Source organism: Acomys russatus, chromosome 7 (assembly GCF_903995435.1).
Source record: "Acomys russatus chromosome 7, mAcoRus1.1, whole genome shotgun sequence".
NCBI classification, from domain to species: domain Eukaryota; kingdom Metazoa; phylum Chordata; class Mammalia; order Rodentia; family Muridae; genus Acomys; species Acomys russatus.
This window is the reverse complement of record NC_067143.1, coordinates 55156433-55164060: the sequence shown is the minus strand read 5'-3', so window position 1 is coordinate 55164060 and position 7628 is coordinate 55156433.

The window sequence follows — 7628 nt, the reverse complement described above, 5'->3', positions numbered from 1 at the left end:
AAATTGACCTATCATACTCTTTCTTTGTTGAGTCTTTATATGGTTTGGGTATCAGGGAAACTGTGGCTTGTAAAATGAATTTGAAAATGACTTTTTGGTTTTTATTTTATAAAATATTTTGAGGAATGTCCCTGGGATATTTTGATTGGGGAACTTATAGTGACTACTTTTATTTCATTCATCATTATAGGTCTGCTTAAGTTATTTATCTGATCTTGATTTAACTTCCTTAAGTACTTATATATAAAAGTAATTGCGAAGAATGGCAGGGAAGATGGAGTACCGATTGGACATGTTTTGTCACCAGATGAGTCTTCTAGTACTGAGATTGGGTTACATCTAATTGACAACACCTAATGTGGTGGTTTAAATAAAAATGGTCCATAGGCTCATAGGGAGTGGCCCTATATTGAAAGGATTAGTGGCATGGCCTTGTTGGAGTAGATGTGGCTTTGTTGAACAAAGTGTGTCGCTAGGAGGTGTGCGCGCACGTCTCCCATTTTTCTTGTCATGCTAATAAAACCAAACTTCTGAAACTGCAAGGAAACCCAACTAAATGCTTCCCTTTATAAGAGTTGACATAGTCATGGTGTCTCTTCACAGTAATAGAGCATTGATTCAAACACCTACACAACTCCTTGAAAATAGAGATGTGGAGTCAGTGCCTCTATAAGCCTTCAGCCACCTGTTCCAATTCATAGATCCTTTATCAACAATGATGTGTTACCCGCAAGATATGCTAAGGCAATGGTAACACAAAACTTGTGGGAATAGCCAAATAATAACTTATGTGACTTAATGCCCACTCCACAAGAATACAAAAAATGCACTGAATATAGACAAGGAACACTCAGATATATTGACCTGCTTTAGGGTTCCTTGAGCTCTTAGAGGGGGACTTGATGGAGACAACCAATTTAGGGCCATAAAGAAACATAAATCAATGGAATGATTCTGAATGATATTCTGGTATATTGTCAGCAGAGAGGCATCCTCCTGCAGCTGATGAGAGCAGGTGCAGAGACCCACAGCTAAATGTTATGCAGAGCTCAGGGAACGGAGTAGAAGAGGGGAAGGAAGGATTGTAGGACTCAGAGGGTTTCAGAAGAGGAGAATATGGCCCATAGAATCAATTACAAAGGACTCATAGAGGTTCACAAAGACTGAAGCAGGAATGACAGAGCCTGAATGGGTCTGCACTTGGTCTCTGCATAAATGTTAAAGTTGCTAGCTTGGTGTTCTTGTGGAACCCCTAAGAATGAAAGTGGGGGTGTCTTTGACTCTTTTGCTTGCTCTTGGGGGCACTTTTCCTCCTACTGGGTTGCTTCATCCAGCCTTGATATAAGGCCTAATCTTACTGTGTGTCATTGTCTTGTGTTCCATTGATATCCAGGAGAGGCTTGCTATTTTTTGAAGGAAAGGGAAGCAGAGTGGACCTAGGAGAGAGGGAAGATTTGTAGGGGTGGGGTGGGGGTGCTGAAAGACTATGGTTCAGATGTATTGTATGAGAGAAGAATAAATAAAAACAAAAAAAGAAAACAAAGTATAATGTTTTAGAGTTGGCTGTGCCATTTTGCAGTACCAAAGGTAATGCAAAATTGTATTGTTTTTCTTCTCCTGAATTGGTGCCCAGTCTTCCAATGTACGAACACGGATCTTACATTTGCTTAGACTATCACTGATTTCATTTAACTTTCCACATGTTTATCTTATACACATTTGATAGAGTTTTACTATAGTGTTTAATTTTAAAGTGCTATTTTAAATGGTATTCATTTTTAAATAATATTTTTATTTATTTTCAAATATTTCATACATGTATATAATATGTTTTAGTCACATTTACATGCATTTCACAGGTTGAATTTGAGACTTCTAAACACCTCCCTATCTACTTTAAACTAATAACCCTCTGAGTTCAGTTAATCTCATCCATATTCACATGAGTGTGGGCCATCCATTGCAGCATGGGGCTACCTATCATCAGCCATGTTTCCAAAGAAAACTGACTCTACTCCTTACAGCAGTCAGGAGCTGCTGATAGTTCCTCGGCAAAAAATGAGGCTTTGAGAGCCGCCTCCTTCATCAATTCTGGGTTTCTTTTTTAATTTTCATAGTTTTTCTGTTGATCAAGTGAACATAGTATATATATATATATATATATATATATATATTTCAATGTCTGAATCATAATCATTTGGACATTTTCAAACTCTCAAAATTATACAGGATAGGAAAGATTATAGAAAAATTAAAATATTTATTCATGAATGTTTGTCTGTCCTGACTGAATTTGTCTCTTACTTATTAAAAGGCCTAGATGAACTCTCCAGCTTTAATTAAGTTGAATCAGTTCAAGCAAAAAAAAAAAAAAAAAAAAAAACTATTTAAACTTATGTGCAAAATTTTAATGTAGATAAATTACCTATAGTCATGCTATAACTCTAGTGTAGTGGGAGAGGGAAGGCAGATACACTCTCTACTGATCTACAACTCTCCCTTTTAAAATGCTCAATATTTAAAAAGAGACCATACTCTGTAGACTCATGAATATATCTGTGAATTGCCCAGCTTGTGTTACACTGGGAGCTCTCAATGAAGAATTATGATATTTGGTGCTTGTAGGCTTAGATTTTCTATACCTACTTTATTTAGGGTTCTTAAACACTTAAGCCCCACTTCTGACCCACAGATCAAAGGAAGGGGAGAAATAATGTTAACAGTAAAAGGGGGTTTTGGACTTGTTTGGACATAGTTCCTTGGACCAATATCACTCTGTGTTCTCAAGATGTCATCAGTCCAGACAAATAACCTACACCAAAAAAGTGACATTAATCCATAGCAGTGACACAAGCCAGCAGAAACCACAAGGCCACCTCTCCTGAGTGTGGCGGCTGGTGAGCAGTGGGATCCTTGGGCGTCAGCATGGCCCAGAGAGTAGCTCAGACCATGGACATCCTCATGGCCTTTGGTAGTGACATGGGCCAAAAACACTGACACTGAGCCCTGCTGTGGGACATCACCATGACCTCAGGTAGCAGTGAGGGTACTTGCATCAGGCTGTTCTTCACCTCCCAATGTGCCTCCAGTTCTGACTCTCTTCATAGTGCACAAATCCTTCTGCTTCTCTTTGTCTCTCACATTCTTGCTCATCAACACGTGTTTCAACATTTTCCAGACTGCCTCTCATATCTTTGTCTTCCTCCAATTCTACATCCTCACAATTTCTGTACATCCTTCATACACAGCAGACACTCTTGCACTGTTTTAAGTTTTAATTTATATGTATACCTGCATGCCAGAAGAGAGCATTAGATTCCAGTATAGATGGTTGTGAGCCATTATGTGATTGCTGGGAATTGAACTCAGGACTTCTGAAAGAGTGGACAGTGCTCTTAACCACTGAGCCACCTCTCCACTGCCTCATGCATTCTTTATAATGTGTTTATTAAGCTCTCCATCCAGCATAACACTATGACAATCTTTGTACTATTAATTACATTATCTATAAGATAGGCATACATTTATAATTGATATTATGAATAATTGCTATGTTCATTTAAATATCATTTTAATTGTTTTCATTCTATTTACTTATCAGAAGGAAGAGTGCTTTCTAGGAAATCTTCACTTAGTTTTTAGTGTCTTTATTCTTAAGTACCAATTTTATACAATGTTACACTAAGTTGTGTAATTTTTATTAGTTATTACTGACACCAAATATTCTCATACTTTCTAGTTCCAGATTCTATGCAATGGATAGATTTTCAAACTTAATATTTTAATTGTTGGTAAATCTCCAAATTTTGTCACAATTATTACATACTTACATATAACATGGCATATTATGGTTGAAATTTTCTAATCACCTTGTTATTTTTGGAGTCATTATGAGTTCTAGGGTATATATTCTTTTTTTTTTTTTAATGTTCTTTTTTCCCTTTTCTTTTTTAAAAATTTTTTATCAATTTATTCTTGTTACATCTCAATGGTTATCCCATCCCTTGTATTCTTCCCTCCCTTCCATTTTCCTCTTATTCCCCTCCCCTATGGCTGTTCCTGAGGGGGATTTCATCCCCCTGTATATGCTCATAGGGTATCAAGTCTCTTCTTGGTATCCTGCTATCCTTCCTCTGAGTGACACCAGGTCTCCCCCTCCAGGGGACATGGTCAAATACAACTAGGAATAGGGCTTCCTCAAGACCCAGCTATTCCACTCCTTGGAATATACCCAGAAGATGCTCCAGCACACAACAAGAAAATTTGCTCAACCATGTTCATAGCAGCCTTATTCATAATAGCCAGAACATGGAAACAGCCTAAGTGTCCCTCAGTAGAAGAATGAATAAAGAAACTGTAGTACATTTTACACTATGGAATACTACTCAGCTATTAAAAACAAGGAATTCCCGAAATTTGTGGACAAACGGATTGAGCTAGAAATGATCATAATGAGTGAGTTAACCTAGGGCATATATTCTTATTAAGGCTGGTTTTTTGTAAAAACACAAACTTTCATTAAATAATATTTTAATTATCTTTACACATCTTAACTTATTGGAGAATGAAAGGTCATTATATTTTATGAAAACCTTTTTCCATCAGTGTGCCTCAAAAACACATAGATAGATGCCGTTTTGTGAGATAATGCTGTTTATCCTCTCTCAATCTCAGCACATAGCTTAAGGATGGAGCACTTGCCGAGTGCTCTCATGAGTTCTCTAAATCCGTGGGTGTGAACTCAGACCCTCCTGCCTGTGTGTTACCATTGGTTACATTTTCAACTAATTCAGAAAGCCCATGGGGGGTACTTAATCCAAAATACTCTCAAAACTATGCTTTTAATGTAATACATGTATAAATAACTTACTCTAATTAACATTTCAGTTAGGATTGTACCTTTCTATGTTCTCTTCTGGTTAAAACGTGTATGGTGAGAATTTTCCATCCTGTGCATTCTGTCTCTCTGTTAATGAAATATGTACCTGACTAGGTAAGATACTCTTCCCTAGGACACTTGAGTTTAGCAGGTTATTCCAAAGAAGGGAGAGAAATCTGCATTTTCCACATGATAATTTGGTGTGTGGCAACATAATGTCCACCTGACTGTCAACTCCCTGTAACTCTGAATCACTTTTAATATTTTTCTCTTTTTTTTCATATAAAATCACTTTGTTGTAATGAACTCACAAATAAAAACAGTGTGCAGCTAGACTAGCATATAAATTCGATTTTATCTCCTAAAATCCCCCTACATATTTTTCTCTGGAATGTGAACACAATGCCCACTTGTGAGGTAGCATGAGTGAGAATAGATGGTCAGATTGTCAGTGAATTCACATTTTATGTTTTCCTCTTCTACAAATTTGAGATTATGCTTACTGTATCCTCCTGCCACTTGTTTCTGTAGACTGCATTTTCTCATTGTCATTCAATCTGTTTCTTTCACTAATTATATTTTTAATTTGACCTAAAAATGTACATTTTTTACCTACTTACCTTGTGGCTATATGCCTAGAAGTCAGCATATCAAAAAAGCAGCAGAGCAACCCTTTACAGTTACAGGAGACACATCTGAGAAATCCAAGTGACATTTTCCACACCACTAGTTGTGATTTACTCTTTTCTTATACTGTACCTATTATGTCTTATATACCATGGTGTTATTACAGCTCCTGATTTTCATTTTCCTGATAACAAATTGTTAGAGAGTTGCATATCTTCCTTACAAAAGATTTAAAGTCCTTTGATGTTCTTAGCTGGATTTGTTGTCTTTTTGCTGCTTTGTCCAAACCTACCTTATGTATTAAAAAACAGCTATTTGTTCAAACATATTAATGGCACATATTTCTCTTAATAAATAACAATTTGTTTTTTTTATAGCATCACTTATAAATTTGTAAGTTTTTTGGTTTTTTATTTAATGTTGTTTTTGTTTTTTAATAAAATAGTAAAACAATATAAAAACAAAAAGTAGCACATGAAAATTGGACAAAATAAACAAGCAAAAGGGAAAACAAAATCAAGAAAATGCACTAAAAATGGAGATCTATTCATACTCAGATCTATTTCATACTCAGGAATCCCGTAATAATACTAAACTGGAAACCATAATATATATGCAAAGGATCTATAGGGTTAAAAACAGAGAAGGGAAAGAAAATATCTAATAAAAATTAAAATAAATAAATAATAAGAGATTGAAAAAAAAGAAGAGCCCTAATGTGACATCATGAGAAAAGGATCCTCCAAAGATACCATTGCATTCATTTGGTATTGGCCACCTTTTATCCAGCAGCAGCTGGACATCAGAGTAGTTTGTTTCTCCTGTTAGACCCTTTTGAAAAAAAAACCTAAATTTTCATTTGCAAGTGGTCCTCAATTAGAGATTGCTTCTGGGTTAGGGATGGGGCATGTGGCCACTTCTCCTTTCAGCTCTAGGGCACCATTTGACGCAAACCTGTGCAGTCCCTGTGCTTGCTGCTTCAGTCTCCTAGAGCTCATTTGCCGATTGATCCCATTGACAAGGATCCTTGTTTTCTTAGATTCTTCTATTCCCTCTGGCTCTTACACTCTTTCGGCCTCTAGGTTCCTTGAGTACTGAAGAGAGAGATTTTGAAGACATTTCATTTAGTGCTGAATATCCCAAGGTCTCTCATATTCTCCATAATGTCTGGCTGTGTTCTCACTGAATAGCCCTGGATGTCCTGAAATTACCTTTGTAGGGCAGGTTGGCCTTGAACTCAGAGGAACTCACCAGAATCTGCCTCTCAGGTACTGTAATTAAAGCCATGTACTACCATACATGTCTGTTACTTTTTAAAAAAAATGATACAGCCAATTTTATTTAAAACATAGGAAATATAATTTTTGAATATATAGATGATATTTTTCTTAAATCCTGTTAATTAAGTCCAGACACTTTTAGGATAACTGAAAATACCTAAGTGTCTATATTTGTAAGCAATGAGTATTTTCTTAGTCAATTTAGTAATGACAGAAGATAACAAAAAGGTATTTTCATGTCATGTGATGATGAATTTGCCATCTGGAAATTATTTCTAGTGCCTAAGCAGCAACTTTTTTTTATATTTGATTATTCAATTCTGTATAAATATCTTCTGTGAACAGAAAATCTGAAATAATAATAAATTGCCTATGACTTGGAAGTTCTGGCGCAATTATCTGTTTTGAATACAATGCAAAACGTTTGAAAAAATACCCAGATAATTACAATTAAGGTAGGTGAGTCTGAACTTCTATTTTGTAGTTGTAATTCTCATGTTTGCAATGTTTCAGACCTCAAATGCTGCTTTTAAAATTCTGTACATTCAATTTTTCTTATAAACAATCTCTACATATTTTGCATAGATGCTGGGCGCATTTCATACTTGCTCACAAAGACGGTAGCAGTAGAGTAAATGCATGTGGTGCCTACAGCTATTGATGAAAAGTAAAACAGGTACATTTGTAAACTTAATACCTATTGATAATCTCAGGCCAATTTAATGAATTAAAGTTATGCTTGAGAAAAACATAAAGAGGTTTCCTATTTTCATTTAAATTTATTCATTTTTATCACAGAAAATCAAGGAAGCTGGACTCAGGTAATTATTTCCAAGTATATT